The 17,534-nt window shown below is 34.7% G+C and overlaps 2 pseudogenes; both read right to left on the reverse strand.

Annotated features, from left to right (window-relative positions):
* The window catches only part of LOC140851217 (uncharacterized), a 34,531-nt pseudogene extending 20,279 nt beyond the window's left edge, over window positions 1-14,252 (reverse strand).
* A 471-nt stretch (window positions 14,253-14,723) lies between these two features.
* Window positions 14,724-17,273, reverse strand: LOC140851218 (uncharacterized; annotated as a pseudogene).
* Window positions 17,274-17,534: the final 261 nt, after the last annotated feature.

Consider the following 17,534-nt stretch of genomic DNA (forward strand, 5'->3'; position numbering starts at 1 on the left):
CTACCAAATAATAGATACTTCCTTCATAAAAGTCATCCTTGTCCCAAAAACCCATATCCATTTGATCTCAAATGTCTAAATTCACCTCATTCTCTTCTCGTTAAAACTCCAAAGCTAACCTCACATATCTATACCCTCCATTCCCTACTTCACGAAATTTTTTGTATTAATCAATGTAATTTGTCTTCTTAGCACCCTAAATTTTAGGGATAAAAGTGGTATGGATAACATCCATCCGAATCCATTTTCGAATCCTAATCAATCTGGATATAAATAAAATTTGAAGATCTGATTAGTATCTGTATTTATATTCATATTCATCAAAAGAAAAATGAATATAGATTGATATATATTCTATCCAATCCATATCCGAATATCCGAATATACCTGTAATTCTATATAATTTTTTATAATAATTATATAATTTTTTAAAAAAAAAAATATATACCATATAAATATTCTATTAACTTGATTTATCATCTTTTTAGTAATATCTCTAATTCTATAGTCATAAAGTTTAATTATCTAACTTATATTCATAATAATGTTCATACTTCTAGTATCCAAATTATATCCATATTTGTTTAAAAATAAATACAGATACGAATTTTGCATCTACATAATATCTGTATCCATATTTGTATTCATCAGAAAAATAAATATGGATATGGATCTACTGGTATGCCGTCTGTATTCGATCCAATTTCAGTCCTATGAATCTTAATAATTTGCTTCATACAGCAACTAATTCTCTTGCTACTAATTGTAACTTTCTTTAATCCCGATGCAACATATGTAAACTTTCCAATGTACTTACATAAAAAGAGAATAACTAAATATATACTTGTATATAATACATTCATACAACATAAGAATTGCATTCTCATATATTAATTACTTAATCCACTTACACTTAGCCTAAACCAAGCTTTAGTGATCCTACCAAAAGTTTTAATTGTCTAAACCTTCTACACTCATCCCAAGACAATCATATTGATCATAAACTAAGGTCTAATATCCCTATAATTGTTGCATCCTTGACCCAAAAGTACATATCAAGGGATGTGGCAACTTGACGTACACACATGAGCCTAGACTTGTGAGCAATCAAGGAGATGACATGTTAATCATTGAATAAAACAATCCAGCATAGGCAAGATTAGCTTTTTTTAGAGCTCACTAAATTTTTCCAAAACTTGAATTGACCACAAGCTAATCTCTAAATAACCACAGCAAACAATGCCAAAACTACTTAGTAAGGCAATTTTCAAATAAACCAGTGAATAATTCAAATCCCTTGAGTTCCAAAAAATTTTTGCAAACCACGATATCAAGAGGTTACACATGAACTAGGACGACAAGGTTGGTCTAAGTAAATCCAAAATCTTATTCTATGCTTATTTCCAAATTGCAGCTCATCACCTCCTAAACCTTGTGCTTTTAAACAAAAAAGAAAAATAGTAGACTATAAAAGCCTTGTAAGCAACTAGAAACCATAGCTAGAGAGACCAAGCAAGTAAAATATTCGAAGGCTTTTAACAATCTATTGATGCAGAAAATAAATAATGTTGTTCACAAAGGTAGAATTTTATAACCAATAATGTCACATAAATTATTTCAAAATAACAATATGCAAACTAGTTTTCAAAACCATTGTTCTAGATAACATTCAATGGTAGTTTATAAATTAGTTTCCAAAATCAATTTAACACTTATGCAAATATTTCTAGTGAATAATAGACTATGTTTTATATAATTCCAATAAAATTTTGTAAATTAATTTTTAAAAATATTTTTTAATAGCTCCAACAGTTTATTAGTCTATAGTCGAATTATCCTAGTGGCAGGATCTAGAGTATCATATTTGACCCTTGTGGAGTAGGTTCAATGTTCTACATTTAATCTTTATTGAGAAGGATGACTATATATATAGTATTTAACCATTATAGAGTAGGTCCATTGTAAAACATTTAATTTTTGCAGAGTAAGTCCATTGTACAATAGTTAACAATTATAAAGTAGCTCCATTGTACTGTATTTAATCCCTACAGAGTTGGTACACTATAATCAAGTCTTGGAATGATTATAGTGTGTTTGTACCATATCTCACATGTATATCATATTGTTATAGCCCAAAGCCCAAGCCCATCTAGCAAGACCCAAGCCCAAAAAAAAAAAAAAAAAGAGAGAAACAGGGGATCGGGAAGAAGACTCCCGTAGGAGTCTTCTTCTCCGATCAAACCACGGATATCGGAGTCCTAGGACCACCAGGAGTCCTAGGGCTCTCTATAACCTCCCCTTCCTTAGAAGCTGATCATCGATCTTCTTTCCCTCTCTTCCTCTCCGATTTTTTTGAATTAGAGCCATGGATCCTTGCTTCGTTCTCACCGTGATTGCTCACCGGCGGGGTCACCGGAGACCGAAGTAAGTTCTCCTTCTCTTCCTCTCTTCTTTCCCCTTCTTCCCGTGCCTCTGTGCGCGACTGACGGCGACGGGTGTCGTCGATTTTTGATCGGAGAAGAAACCCCTGTTTTGGTCTCTTCTTCCCTTGGATTTTTCGGCACCGACGATCGCAACCGACCGCCGGCCTTGCCTCTCCGAACCCGGGAGAGTGGCCCCCCCTGCCGTCGGGTCCGCCATGCCGGCCGTGGCCTGAACGGCCGGTCAAGGCAGGAGACCTGCTAGTCCCCTGTCTCGGCCATGAAGGAGCCTGAGAGAAAAAGAAGAAAAAAGAAGAAAAGAAGAAAAGAGAAGAAAAAGAGAAAGAAAGAAAAAAAAAAAAAAGAAGAAGAAAAGAGAAAAGAAAAGAAAAGAAGAAAAGAAAAAAAAGAGAAAGGGAGAGAGAAATTTTCTCTCTCTGCTCTCTCTCTTAGATTTTTAGGATTTATAGAATTAAAAAAATATATAAATAAATTAAAATAAATAAATAAATAAATAATAAAATATAAGAAGAGTTTCCAGGGATCAATCCAAAAATCCTGGATGCTGTCGTCTAGTTAATCCATGTGGGGATATTGAATTTTAATAAATTTTAATTATGTTTAATTCGATAAAATTTTGATTAAAAATATGATATTTGACGTACCAGGTCTGGAGAAGGATTTTCAAGATTTCTAGAATTTCTAGTTTGGATTTTCTTTTGAGGTAAGTAGTGTTTACTTTTATTGAATTTATTTGGTAAATTATAAATTTTAAATTAAATAAATTCATAGCATTCTTGTGATTGAAAATATTTATTTAAAAATAATTATTGAAATTATTTATGATTGAAGTTAATTGTAGAAATTATATATGATTGAAATTTATTGTTGAACAATTATTATGATGATGTATGATCATAAAGAATGAAATGATTGATTTGACTTGAATATCAATTATTTATATTATTTTTGAAAATAATATATGAATTGAAAGATGATATGAAATTGACAACCTGACTGTGTAAAGGACCCCGCCAATGGGGGCATATACATTGGCAATTGATTGTCCTGAGGGTTTATGTCGCCAGCGAGACTAGCGACATGTCGCCAGAGAGACCAGCGACAAATCGCCAGCGAGACCAGCGATTCCAAAAGACTTGATTGCCAGATGATTCGTAGCCCACCGCAAGCAGATACGCGGTATTATGATCCTGCCACAGAAAAAATATGGTCATAGTCATGGTTGGTAAGAAGAACTTAAGAAATTGATGAATTTAAGATGATAAGTATAATTTGAAATTATGATGAATTGAATTTTATATATGGTTGATAGTATGATTATGATTTCATGAAATTACATATTGATTTTGTTATTATCAATAAATCGATATGTATAGTATTATTTGCCTGATTTATTCAGTTAAAGGTATACACTGCTTACTGGGCTATTTAGCTCATGATGAGTTTTATATTTTTCTTACAGATCCAAAAAATTAGCAAAATACAGAAATTTCGGTTGGGAGAGCGATTAGAGATGGAGTTAGCTCATTTGATTTAAGATTTTCTCAGAATTGATTCAAGACTTTTATTTTTTTTAGTGTTGACTTTGTCAGATAATTATTTTTCTTTTAGACACCAAATTTTGATTTATTATTTGAACTAAGGTTTGATTTGTAAAAAAAATTGAAAAATTATTTAACTTTATGTGTAAGATAGCATGATGAGATGCCTTGCATGCTTATGGGAAAAGTTTTCTATGAGTATGCGGCGGTTGTCATGACCCTCGATTCAAATCTCGAGTCGGAAGCGTGACAATTAATATGGTATCAGAGCATAAGTAGATAGATAAAGACAAGTAGAATAGAGTGAGCAAGTGATGGGTAGATACTAGAAAATTTGAAAGGTTAGTTATGATGATTATGATCTGACCTGTCTCAAGTAAGTTTATAACTTTATTAAGGATAAGTTATTATCTCAAATTTATCATAGGTCAATATGCCTCCACGATGAATGAAGAATACTCAAGGAGCGGTAGGAGGGACATCAAATCCACTTGACGATAACACTCTCCAATTAAATAGCGGCACAACTCAGCAGGAGAAAATCTTTGATCCTACCGAAAATACTCCGATAGTACAGGAGGAGCCGAACATGACTCAACTAATGCAAACTTTGATCGGAGTAGTTCAAACACAGCAACAGTTACTTCAACAACAATATGCACAGCCACGTCAGCATTTTCCACCGACACCTGGACATGGAGAACATCCGATGCAGAGAAACAATATCATCGAATTTAAGAAGCTAGCCCCTCCAGCCTTCAAAGGGACCATCGAGCCACTGGAAGCAGATAACTGGATTATGGAAATAGAGAAGGCATTCGTCGTGCAAGAATACCACGATGAAGAAAAGATCCACTTCACAGCATATCTGTTACAAGGCAAGGCATACAATTGGTGGCGTATACTAGAACAAAAATATGAGCACGATAGGATACCACTCACTTGGGAGAGATTCCGAGATGAATTCTTTGACAAGTACTTTCCTCAAAGTGTCAGAATACAGAAAGAGCAGGAGTTCATTCATCTGAAACAGGGAAACAGATCCGTTGCAGAATATGAAGCTAAATTCACGGAGTTAGCCAAGTTTGTTCCAAGATTGGTTGAGATTGAGCAAGACAGAGTATACAAATTTGAAATGGGACTGAAGACAAAAATCAGAAAACAAGTTGTACCTTATGAGTTAACTACTTATGCCTCAGTTGTGAATAAAGCTCTAATAATTGAGGGAGAAGTTAATGAAGCACATGCGGAGAGAGAACGGAATCAGAAGAAGAGAAATAGGTTTGGTGGAACTCAAGGACGAAATCAGAACAATAAGGGTCCAGCAAAGAAGCCAGCAATTGATAAGAATCATGAGAATGAGGCAGCTAGATGTTCGAGATGTGGCCGAAGAGAGCATGAGTCTTCTAATTACCCATGGAATACTGGTTCTTATTTTAGATGTGGACAGAAAGGACACAAGATTGCAGATTGCCCCCAGAGGGATGAGAATAGACCCACATAAACAAAGGACGGAGGTCAAAGATCGAAAAACTCAAGGAAGGATCTATGCACTCACACAACAGGATGCTCAGGCCTCCAATGCTGTGGTGACAGGTATCATTCATGTATCTGGTATTCATGCTTCAGTTTTGTTTGATTCTGGTACTACACACTCCTTTATATCCACTACTTTTATTAGACAACATGATATAGTATGTGAACCTATGAAAATTAAATTATATGTTGAGACACCAGTAGGTGGTATTTTGAGTACCGAAAGTGTGTGCAAGTCATGTAGTATCAGAATAGGAGAAAGAGAATTACCGACAGATTTGGTGGTCCTGGATATGCATGATTTCAATGTCATTCTAGGAATGGATTGGCTGGCTACTTATCATGCCTCTGTGGATTGTTATGGAAAGAGAGTGAACTTTCATATATCGAAAGAATTGACATTCAGTTTTAATGGAAATACAGGAATCACCCCTCCACGTATTATTTCATTTATGCAAGCTAGACAGATGCTAAGAAAGGGATGCAGAGGTTACCTAATATCAATAAAGAATAAAGAACATGATGAATTGAAGTTACAGGATATTCCTATCGTAAATGAATTTTCAGATGTATTCATTGATGATTTAACCGGACTACTATCAGACAGAGAAATTGAATTTACCATTGAGTTGGCACCCAATACCAGTCCGATTTCTAAAGCTCCTTACAGAATGGCTCCTATGGAGTTGAAGGAATTAAAAGATCAATTACAGGATTTGTTGGATAAAGGTTTCATAAGGCCTAGTGTATCTCCTTGGGGAGCTCCAGTCTTATTTGTGAAGAAGAAGGATGGTAGTATGAGACTTTGTATCGACTATAGAGAGTTGAATAAGAATACTATCAGAAATAAGTATCCTCTACCTCGGATCGATGATTTATTTGATCAGCTGCAAGGTGCACAAGTCTTTTCTAAAATCGATCTTCATTCAGGATATCATCAGTTAAAAATCAAAACAGAGGACATACCAAAGACTGCATTTAGAACTCGTTATGGACATTATGAATTTCTAGTCATGCCATTTGGGTTAACCAATGCTCCAGCGGCCTTTATGGATTTAATGAACAGAATATTCAGATCCTATCTTGATAAGTTTGTTATCATATTTATTGACGATATCTTGATATATTCAAGAAGCAAATTGGAGCATGAAGAATATTTACGGTGTGTACTACAAATATTGAGGAAAGAAAAACTTTATGCCAAATTTAAGAATTGTGAATTTTGGTTGGACAAAATAGTCTTTTTAGGACACATCGTGTCTAAAGATGGAATTTCTGTGGATCCAACAAAAGTGAAAGCTGTGATGCAGTGGAATAGACCTACAAATATTTCTGAGATTCGAAGCTTTTTGGGAATGATAGGATATTATAGACAATTTGTAGAAGGATTCTCCCGCATAGCTGCACCTTTGACTCGTCTTACTCAAAAAGGAGTTAAATTCGAGTAGACCGAAGATTGTGAATAGAGTTTTCAAGAGTTAAAACAATGATTAGTTTCAGCCCCTATCCTTACTATACCAACAGGAGATGAAGGATTCACAATATATAGTGATGTATCTAAAAAGGGACTCGACTGTGTATTGATGCAACATGGTAAGGTGGCCTACACCTCAAGACAATTGAAACCATATGAACAGAATTATCCGACACATGATTTGGAATTAGCTACAGTGATTTTTGCCCTAAAAATTTGGAGACATCACTTATACGGTGTGCAGTGTGAAGTGTTTACTGATCATAAGAGTTTGAAGTATATTTTTACGCATAAAAAATTAAATATGAGACAGAGAAGGTGGTTAGAACTGTTGAAAGATTATGATTTAACAATCCATTATCATCTCGGAAAAGCTAATGTCGTTGCTGATGCCCTTAGTAGAAAATCCGTGGGAAATTTGGCGGTTTTAATCACACATCAAAGCCAATTATTGGAGGATATAAGAAAACTGAAATTAGACATCCGAATATATGACACAACAGTACGATTAGCTAATATGAGGGTTCAGCCAATACTCATTGAAAGAATTATAGTTGCCCAGAATAATGATCCACAACTAATGAAAATAAGAAATTCAGTGAAAGCTGGTGTTCAATCTGAATTCAAGATACATGATGATGGTTCGTTGAGGTTCGAAAATAGAATTTGCATACCCAATGATTCAGTACTAAAGCATGAAATACTTCAAGAAGCACATCAGACCGATTATACAGTTCATCCGGGAGGTACTAAGATGTATAGAGACTTAAAGGAAATGTACTGGTGGAATAATATGAAGAGAGAGATCGCTCAATTCGTGGCTCAATGTTTGGTGTGTCAACAAGTTAAAGCTGAACATCAGAGACCTGCGGGACTACTTCAACCTCTTGATATTCCAGTATGGAAGTGGGAACATATCACTATGAATTTTGTAACTGGACTACCTAAGATTCTAAGTAAAAATGATGCAGCCTAGGTGATTGTGGACCGATTGACAAAGTCTGCACATTTTTTACCAATTAGAGTGGGATTTACTTTAGAAAGACTAGCAAAGTTATATATGAAAGAAATTGTAAGGCTACATAGAATTTCAGTGACCATCGTATCAGATCGAGACACCAGATTTGTATCACAGTTTTGAAAAAGCTTACACAAGGCATTAAAAACAAAATTGAACTTCAGTACAGCTTTTCATCCACAGACTGATGGTCAGTCAGAGAGAACTATTCAGATCTTAGAAGATATGTTGAGAACTTGTATTTTGGACATGAAAAGTTCATGGGATAAGCATCTACCTTTGATTGAGTTCGCTTACAATAACAGTTATCAGGCCAGCATTGGTATGGCACCTTATGAAGCATTATATGGTAGAAGATGTTGATCACCGATTCACTGGGATGATGTTGGTGAGCGGAGAATATTGGGTCCCGAACTTGTTCAACAAGCAGTCGAGAAAATTCAATTAATTAAAGAACGATTTCGGACAGCACAAAGCAGACAGAAAAGTTATGCAGATAACAGGAGACGAAAATTAGAATTTTAAATTGATGACCATGTATTTCTCAAAATATCTCCTTCAAAAGGAATCTCAAGATTTGGCATTCGTGGCAAATTGAATCCTAGATATGTGGGTCCGTTTGAGATTTTGAAAAGAATTGGTGAGGTGGCTTATAGACTTGCCTTACCACCTTCACTTACAGGAGTACATAATATTTTTCATGTTTCTATGTTAAAGAAATATTTACCAGACCCAAGTCACATCGTGAAACTTGAACCAGTGCAAGCCAGAAAAGATCTATCATATGAAGAATATCCGATACGGATCGTGGACCGTAAAGAACAAGTGCTGAGACGTCACAACATTCATTATGTTAAGGTACAGTGGAGTCGACATTCGAAAAGAGAAGCTATTTAAGAACTAGAGGAAGAAATGAAGCAAAAATATCTCCAGCTCTTCGAGACTACAGGTATGAAAAATTTTGAGGACGAAATTTCTTTTAGGAGTAAAGAATGTTATAGCCCAAAGTCCAAGCCCATCTATCAAGACCCAAGCCCAAAAAAAAAAGAAAAGAGAGAGAAACAGGGGATCGGGAAGAAGACTCCTGGTAGGAGTCTTCTTCTCCGATCAAACCACGAAGATCGGAGTCCTAGGACCACCAGGAGTCCTAGGGCTCTCTATAAAAAGATCCTCCCCTTCCTTAGAAGCCGATCATCAGTCTTCTTTCCCTCTCTTCCTCTCCGATTTTTTCGAATTAGAGCCGCGGATCCTTACTTCGTTCTCACTGTGATTGCTCACCGGTGGGGTCACCACCGAAGTAAGTTCTCCTTCTCTTCCTCTCTTCTTTCCCCTTCTTCCCGTGCCTCTGTGCGTGACTGACGACGACGGGTGTCGCCGACTTTTGGTCGGAGAAGAGACCCCTGTTTTGGTCTCTTCTTTTCTTGGATTTTCCGACGACGGCGATCGCAACCGACCGCCGGCCTTGCCTCTCCGAACTCGGGAGAGTGGCCCCCCTGCCGCCGGGTCCACCGTGCCGGCTGTGGCCTGAACGGTCGATCAAGGCAGGAGACCTGCCGGTCCCCTATCTCGGCCATGAAGGAGCCCGAGAGAAAAAGAAGAAAAAAAGAAGAAAAAGAAGAAAAAAAGAAGAAAAAGAGAAAAGAAAAGAAAAAAAAAGAAGAAGAAGAAAAAGAGAAAAGAAAAGAAAAGAAGAAAAAAAAGAGAAAGGGAAAGAGAAAATTTCTCTCTCTGCTCTCTCTCTTAGATTTTTAGGATTTATAGAATTAAAAAATATATATATATATAAATAAATAAAATAAATAAATAAATAAAAAATAAAATATAAGAAGAGTTTCCAGGGATCAATCTGAAAATCTTGGACGCTATCGTCTAGTTAATCCATGTGGGGATATTAGATTTTAATAAATTTTAATTATATTTAATTCGATAAAATTTTGATCAAAAATATGATATTTAACGTACCAGGTCCGGAGAAGGATTTTCAAGATTTCTAAAATTCTTAGTTTGGATTTTCTTTTGAGGTAAGTAGTGTTTACTTTTATTAAATTTATCTGATAAATTATAAATTTTGAATTAAATAAATTCATGACATACTTGTGCTTGAAAATATTTATTTAAAAATAATTATTGAAATTATTTATGATTGAAGTTAATTATAGAAATTATATATGATTGAAATTTATTGTTGAACAATTATTATGATGCTGTATGATCATAAAGAATGAAATGATTGATTTGACTCGAATATCAATTATTTATATTATTTTTGAAAATAATATATGAATTGGAAGATGATATGAAATTGACAATCTGACTGTGTAAAGGACCCCACCAATGGGGGTATATACGTTGGCAATTGATTGTCTTGAGGGTTTATGTCGCCAGTGAGACTAACGACATGTCGTCAGAGAGACTAACGACAAACCGCCAGCGAGACCAGCAGTTCCAAAGAACTTGGCTACCAGATGATTCGCAGCCCACCACAAGCAGATACGCGGTATTATGACCCTGCTACAGAAAAAATATGGTCATAGTCATGGTTGGTAAGAAGAACTTAAGAAATTGATGAATTTAAGATGATAAGCATAATTTAAAATTATGATGATTTGAATATTATATATGGTTGATAGTATGATTATGATTTTATGAAATTACATATTGATTTTGTTATTATCAGTAAATCGATATGTATAGTATTATTTGCCTGATTTATTCAGTTAAAGGTATACACTGCTTACTGGGCTATTTAGCTCATGATGAGTTTTATGTTTTTCTTACAAATCCAGAAAATTAGCAAGATGCGAGAATTTCGGTTGGGAGAGCGATTAGAGATGGAGTTAGCTCATTTGATTTAGGATTTTCTCAGAATTGATTCAAGACTTTTATTTTTTTTAGTGTTGACTTTGTCAGACAATTACTTTTCTTTTGGACACTAAGTTTTGATTTGTTATTTGAACTAAGGTTTGATTTGTAAAAAAAAATTAAAAAATTATTTAACTTTATGTGTAAGATATCATGATGAGATACCTTGCATGCTTATGGGAAAAGTTTTTTATGAGTATGCGGCGGTTGCCATGACCCTCGATTCAAATCTCGGGTCGGGGACGTGACACATATAATTAGGTCAATAGACTATATTTGCTAAGATTGTCTGAGTGATGGGTGAGTAGCTGAATGAGCCTAAAATATTAATTTGATTTAGTGACAGATCAACCCTAGCTTAAGCTAAAGAATATATGTGTGATAAGTAGAAAAACTCAATTACCCAAGAGTTCAAAAGCCTAGGTAGTTAGAAAATAAAACCAAAATGTGTCGGTGAAGTGTAACCATCCATGATGTATGACCATCAAGAAATAGGATAGAAGAGTTTGGTGATATAAAAGAAAGCTTGTGAAATAAAAGAAGGGCTTTTCTACAACTATAAAATCTATCTATATCTTTTGTCATTCTTGCTTTGCTTTAGTTTTAAAGTAGTTTTATAGTAGTTTTAGGCAGCATTCTATTTTTTTTTTCAAAAATCCTTGAAGATTCAAGGTTCATGAACCCAATTCCATATCTTTTTTAAGTTTTGGCCTCATGGCACACTGTGCAAGCCCTTTATTCTACCATCAACTTGGTATCCCATTTTCGGCCTAGAATCAGGGAAAATATGGTGCCAATGCATAAACTTTGTTAGGCAGTCCATTATATAGCCAAACAAAGGGTCCAAATTCAAATTTGCTTCAAAAATTTATAAAATTCTTAGTCATACATGGGTATAAAAGAATTTCAATTATTTAACATACATTAATGGTTTTCCAAAGAGCTTTTAAGCATTTTCAAACATGCAAATTTAAAGTTATGCAGGTTTCATGGGATTCAAATATCTTTTGTAAATATGAAAATATTTCATAGATACATATACATGAGTTTCAAAGATGTCTAAGTGTTTCAATAATAGGACAATCTTTTGCTTGATCTGATTCATGTTAAATAATGAATACAAAGTAATACACTATTTTCAAAGCATTATGAAATAATTGTAACAAATGCATATTATGGTTAAAATACTTTCATTAGGTTAATATTACTTACTTTACCAACATTAACAATTAGATAGATTTAACTACTTTATAGGAATTCCTCTGGAACCTGAATCATGGTACTCTACAAAAGAAGGATTTTTTAGCTATCTCGCTAGCCCATGTCTTTAGTGATAACAATGCTACCATAGAATTGGTGTTGATCTCTTGCGAAAGCTTATTGGATCCACCTATTAGATGGCATGCTTTTCAGAAGCCCATTGATTAGTTTCCAGTTTGGAGGAACTTTAGCATTTCTAATAGATAACATCTGATGTGGGCCTTCACATTTTGCTGGATGGTAATCCAACAATAGTAATAGCCCAAGAGTTTTGCTACAATTGGACGTACTCTACTCTGATGCATAACCTCCACCATAACCAAGGCCTTGAGCCCCAACACAACCCTGTAGAGGGACAAAGTAAGCACACGAACCCCAATAAAGAGTGTGAATCTATCTCTTCTTCCCTTGGACTAACTTGATGTACACCCAAGGCATCAAGTTCTTCACCAAAAGGCCCATGCTCTTAATAGCAACCTAGAGAAGAGGAAGACAAAAAAAGGGAGAATGTGACAGGGAAAATGTAGCAAATGTTGGAGGGGAGACAATACATGTAAGATGGTTGGATATGTGAGGTAGTGAGGTGAGAAGGGAGAAAAGAAACTATGACAACTTGTGCATTTAGCCCCACATCAGTAATGCACTGAGTTGATTTTGGGTACTTATACACTACACGAAAATGAGGAATTGTCGATGCAATTTTTGTCCTTCACCCAATGCAAATATGAGTTGCTAAATATTAGGTCAATGCTTCCATGAGTGTCGTGAGTGCGTCGGCTATGCAAGCATGGAAAAATTGTGAAAAGTTAATGATGCATTACCGTGGACGAAATATCTTAAATTTAATAATGGTTACAAGCGTTATCTAATCCATGTGCAAAATCCTTTGATTTACCATAAGTTATCACCCTTGGAAGCATTGTAGGAGACCATTTAATTTATTACCACCCTTAAAAACATAGTCGGAGACCATGGAGACCATTTAATTTACCTATCTTTAAAAGCATCATCGGAGACCAAAGTTACAAACGTCGTCAGACACCATGGACTCCAAAAAGTCCATGGTCTCCAATGACGCAAGGATTGGCTTCCTACAACGTTTATTAGTGCCGGCGGCTTTTTTATAAAAAATTAAAATAATCTGAAAATAATCTCTCATAACTACAAAATTTGATGTTTAAATCATAATTTCTCATTTTGATATTTAAATCAGTTGCAAGACTTAAGACCTGAATTGGAAAACAGACAGATTTGGATGCCTAAAATGCTTCTAGGATCAATTCATCATTATCCACGCTAATAACCTGACAAAGAATAACAGAGTATATTATTTCTTCATCTTCTTGAAAGGTGCATTGACGGGATGAGCATGGATGGCAACATACCTCCAACCTTTTTTTCGAATACTTCACCACTTTGAATGAGAAAAGAGATGGTTTTCAATGATATGCAAAAGCAAAGGACCTCTTCTGCACGGTATTGTATTACAAAATGCAGAAGTCAATTATGGAAATAATATTAGTTCAGCAACCTTGCAATTTTAGTTGCATATACTAACTGGTATCTCATGTATTAATATCAATCAGATCCAAATTTCATAATATTTCATGAATTCCATTACGCATCTTTATAACGTACAAGTCCCATGATTATAAAGATTAATCAGAGCAGACTGCAATAGCTTGTTGAGTGACTGAAAAAATGATAGTAAAGTTTACATTTGCATGTTTATGTGCCAGCTGAGCCTGCATATCAGTATCATAGCTTGTGCTAACATTCTTGGATATGGGAAGTTCAGAAACATATTGCAGGGTGTAGCAATTAATTCCAATAAAATCAAATGATCCATTAAGCATTGTGGATTGCTGTTTGATAAATTTGGGCAAATGCTTTCTTACCAATGCCCTCATGCTCAATGGATAATCTCCCCGAGTTAAGAGGTCCATGAACCTACAGGAGTTTCAGTATATATATCTAGATGACTTGTGTATGATTTGACAATGACTCATCATCCAAGCATAAATTTAAGGCCCTGTTGGCTGCATCCTTATTGGAATCTGAATCAGAGAGAGAAACAAACCAGTGGAGATCAATATCATACCTGTTTGCCCATTCTGCATTGCCTGTGTCAAGGATGTAATGCACTTTATCCGATTGTTATCAGAAGCAAGTTTATTGAAATATCAAATCTGAGATACTACACATCTTGGTTGGTGACTGAAAATGCCATAATAATGACTCAGCAAGACAACTGTAAAACATAAAACCAGATTACTCTATTTTTTACATTACCTAAAATGAATGAATGTCCATCACAACTAAAAGAAATTAAAGGAAAAATACAAAAAGGTATATCATGTAAGGAAACCCAAAAAAAAAAAGCCTATCACTTGTTTATGGTATCATCATCATCTCGGCAGCTATTGGAATTATCAGGACACTGAAAGAAACAAAAAAACTTTTTAAGTTAAGAATCTAGAAATCTGTATATACAAAAGCCTATAAAATATATATATATATATATATATATATATATATATATATATATATATATATAATATAATATTCGAAAATTATATATAGCTAATTACCTAATGTGGGGCAAAACTATGTAAAAAAAATGTAATCTGATCAACTTAAGTCCTCAATGATACTATCTCTGTATGATAGGTTTGTTTTAACTTCTCAACTTATATGTTATGTCTCTAATTCATCTCCTGTAACTGTGCCTCGTATCTTTATGTTATCTCTTGTACATGTCTATGTGTCATCTCCTGTACATGTGTCTCTAACCTATTGGCCTTTGCAGTGTTACTACTCTATCTACACTCCTGAATATATCTGCTCACTGCAGATAACTGAGTGGGGGTGACTCCAACTCCATAATTTTTCACTCGGCCATAACGCTCTGGTCCCATAAGCTCAGTGAACACCTGGGTCTCAATGCGACTGCACTCCACAGATGATGATGACTCATCAATATGCTCTGCAATAAGTGTTGTTGCCCTATTCTATATATTAAAGAATAGATCTACATATTAATGATAAAAAATGATAATATAAATCATTTAATAAAAAAATCAATACATACCATCAGATCTCTAGACCCTCTCGTACAAAGCTGCCATCTTGGTGGGTATGAGTCATCCTATAGAACTCAATCTCACCAGGCTCCCTCCCATACTCTTCTACCTACAAAATAAAAGTATATGATACATGATATATGGTCCATTATATATGATATATGATACAAGATATATCGTTATACAAGATCTACAGAAAAAAGTATATTATCTTAATTTGTATTGTACATTAGATTGTGTATGTATATTAGAGCTAATCTATGCATCAGATTGTTTAAACATTAAACAAGGAGAAACAATAGCTTGAGATACCATTTCAGAATATTATTTGCAGTTACGGCATATGTGACCTATATCTTTTCCCTACAGTACTTAAGAAACAAGCATAACACTTATATTCTGTCTTGTGAAAGCATACATAGTTTCAAATTGACAAGCATAAAATAATTTGCACATACCTCATGCCTATATATCATTCGTGTATACCAATTTCTATGTAATTAGTTATGATCTCCCTTCTTATCCCACCATCTTGCTTTTAACATCATTTTGATACCACTCCTAGACTTCTCCTGTGAATCAATTGAGATTTCTGAATGGAGCTACAAGACTTAATTCTCTTCTGCTTGTGATCATTAAATGAATCCAACCCCATTCACTTCAACATGGAATAAGGCCAAAATGCACATGGAAGTATGCCCATTGGAAAAGGACACAAGCTCACAAAGAGTGTAGCAATGGATCACGTCATGGAGAATCAATGACTTAGAATCTAAAAACATAAAAAAAGATACTGATTCCCCAGATTACTGTAAAATGCAATAGTTATTGAAGATTCTATGCAAATTGTGTAGATGACAAGAACCACATGATCAGGATCATGCAGAAGCCAATGAAGCGAAATCTGGAGTAAAGGAAAAAAAATGATTACAAAAGAGCTTCCTAAAGATCTAGACAGCTCATTGGTCAATATTGATTTCCCCAGCAGGTTAGCCATTCTCCTCTGAAGAGGATCGAAACTAAATTGTCCGCCAAAATCAAAATATATCATCATATTATTGATTATTGCATGACATCAAGAAACCCCTTGCTTAAAAGCCATAATTGTCAATCACATGACGTTATACTCATCATGAGAAAGAACAATTAGCTGATATCAGATTCACATGAAATTAAAACAACCCAATGTTTTAGCACAAGAATTCCCCCTCAGTTCTTCTGATTAATTGCATGCTATATGCTCACATGTATGCTACAATAATCCAAAGCTTAACATGGATAAATTCATCAAAATCCAGACAATTGTGAAACTAGCAATGCACACTGTACATGAATCTATAATTCACACAAAACTCTAACCGATCACACCAATCACATTTTCAGATTGCATCGATTAATTAGCAAATCACCACCTGACTTATAGAAGCAGAACCCTGTAAAAGAAATGCTGGCAGATTCACAAATATATGTATACATGTGCTAACCACATAACACAATCCAAAAGGGGAAGAAATTTAAGAATTGCTGAATGCCCTCCAAGCTCACATCACCAAAATTCAGTGCCGCAATAAAAAGATTCAGTTTAATGCAACTGATACTTGGCATGTAAGCAACCCAAATAGTTAGTTTGTCACCCAAAAACTGATACTTGGCAAAGTGATAAACATAACAAATGCAACTGATCAGTGATTGATTTGATGCTGACCACATAACTGTATGTAAAATGGTAAAATAGATGCTGACACATAACCATATGTAAAGCACTTAGATTTCAAGCAAATAACTATATTATATCCACTTCTTAGAACCTGATGTATGAGGCACCGACTAAGACGATCATACAGCTTTGCCAATATTGATATAAGTCTGCCATATAAAATATACAATATGATATACCTTGTATAAATGTTTAGTCAACACTGATAATATATAAAATAAAGAGTTAATGTAGATATACATAACTTATCCTCTCTCAGAAAGCCAATAGTGTACAAGCTCGATCTACTGATGAGGGTATACATCGGGAGGACACGAACAAGCAACCTTCTCCTCAGTCATACCCTCCTTCTTATAATCCCTCTTCAACTTGGTCTTATATTCTTTTCATTTACGATTCAGGAACTTTATTATCCAATCATGACTTTCGAGAGGGACTATAGACTTAGTCTGCAATAAAATATCAAAAAAAATACAAACGTTAGATCGAATCAAATACTATAATCTATATCTAGTTAACATATAGTTTTAATCTATCTTTTTGCCTTTACAATCCGTAATACCTCAACTTTATATGCAGGAAGCATATCATTCCATCTAGAA

This window comes from Elaeis guineensis, chromosome 8, assembly GCF_000442705.2.
Source record: "Elaeis guineensis isolate ETL-2024a chromosome 8, EG11, whole genome shotgun sequence".
In the NCBI taxonomy this organism is placed as follows: Eukaryota; Viridiplantae; Streptophyta; class Magnoliopsida; order Arecales; family Arecaceae; genus Elaeis; species Elaeis guineensis.